The 1,494-nt window shown below is 40.6% G+C and overlaps 1 pseudogene across 1 annotated transcript; it reads right to left on the bottom strand.

Annotated features, from left to right (window-relative positions):
* Nucleotides 1-45: 45 nt before the first annotated feature.
* On the bottom strand, nt 46-610 carry LOC105824170 (annotated as a pseudogene). Its single transcript, XR_001138184.1, has one exon. The product of XR_001138184.1 is annotated as a U6 snRNA-associated Sm-like protein LSm1 pseudogene (transcript).
* Between the last annotated feature and the right edge of the window lie 884 nt (nt 611-1,494).

The raw sequence follows: 1,494 nt of genomic DNA, 5'->3' as shown, positions 1-1,494 counted from the left end.
GAAATTCCCCTAGTATGCATGGAAATTTCCCTAACAGTATGAGGTGACCAGGATGTGATTTCCATTCAGTGATAGCCCCTGCTCTTCAAGAGCAACTGAGCAAAAGACTTAATACTCATCAAAAGTATCTGTTTGAGGAATGGAGAGACCTCTATCCTGAAGAGCCTGAACTTTCAGCTTCTCTGCTTCCAGCTTGGTCTGCTGTTCCACCCTTTGTTTTTCTAGGATTTCTTCAATAGACATTTGTTGGAGGGGTGTGTCACTGTCCTTTTCCAAGTCTATTTCTCCTAGTAGGACCACATTTTCTCCTCTGACCACAAAAATCCCTTGAGGAATATCACCGTATTTTTTGTCCACATGAATACGTTCCACAGTCTGATGTAGCACTAAATTAGCAAATTGATCGATGCTTCTTTAAAAGCCTATAAGTGTTCTTCCATCTCGAAGCAGGACCAAGTGTTTTTTGTCGATGTCCTCCATGTCCTCCATGCCTAGTGGTGCCGGGCATATAGTTTATTTTGAACTGAAATAAGGCTGCGATGTATAGTGGTGGTGGGCCAATTGCGTTCCAAACTTCCTTCCTCCTACCGCAGTCGCCACCTTGGCGGGACTGGGACAGGAATCCAGACCGGGACTAGCACTTCTGCCCCGACTTTCAGTCACCAAGGCCTACCGGAAACTCCTCCGTATTACCTTCACCTACTTCCGGTATCCATCTGACAAGGATTTTAAAACAGCCATCATAAAAATGCTGTGACAAGCAACTGCAAACATGCTTGAGACCAATGAAAAAGTCTTAGCAAAGAAAAACAGATATAAAGAAGAACAACAATTTAAAAATTTTACAACAAAAATATACAATAACAAAATTAAAAACTCAACAAATGGACTCAACACGAGGATAGAGAGGACAGTGGAAAGAATCAGAGAACCTGAAGGTAGAACAATAGCAATTACTCAGTCTGAACAGAAAATAGGCTGAGAAAAGTGAACACAGCCTCAGGAACACGTGGGAGTAAAACCAAAAATCTAGCATTCATGTCTTCAGAGTACAAGAAGGAAAAAAAAAAAAAAGAGGGTTGGGTGGAAAAAGTATTCAAAGAAATAATAGCTGTAAATTTACCAAATTTGGGGGAAACAATAAACCCATAAATCTAGGGATTTAAGAAGCGGAACAAGCCACAAACAAACCTGAAGAAATGAACACCAACACACACCATAATCAAACTTCTGAAAACTAAAGACAGAAAAAATCTTGAAAGCAGCCAGAGTAGAAATAGCCCATTACCTAAGGGTAAAAACAACTCAATGTCAGCACGTTTCTTTTCAGAAACCATGGGGGCCAGAAAGAAGGGACACAACAGTGCTGAAAGAAAAATGCTGTCAACTCCCCCTCAAATTCTATATCCAGCAATATCCTTCAGAAATGAAGGAGAAATCAAGATATTCTCAGATAAAGGAAAATTAAGAGTTTGTTGCCAGCAGACCTGCCCT

The sequence above is a fragment of the Propithecus coquereli genome, unplaced genomic scaffold, assembly GCF_000956105.1.
Source record: "Propithecus coquereli isolate 6110/MARCELLA unplaced genomic scaffold, Pcoq_1.0 Scaffold7197, whole genome shotgun sequence".
Taxonomy (NCBI): Eukaryota; Metazoa; Chordata; class Mammalia; order Primates; family Indriidae; genus Propithecus; species Propithecus coquereli.
Note: the sequence above shows the minus strand (reverse complement) of the source record. Positions and strands in the feature narration are given on the sequence as shown.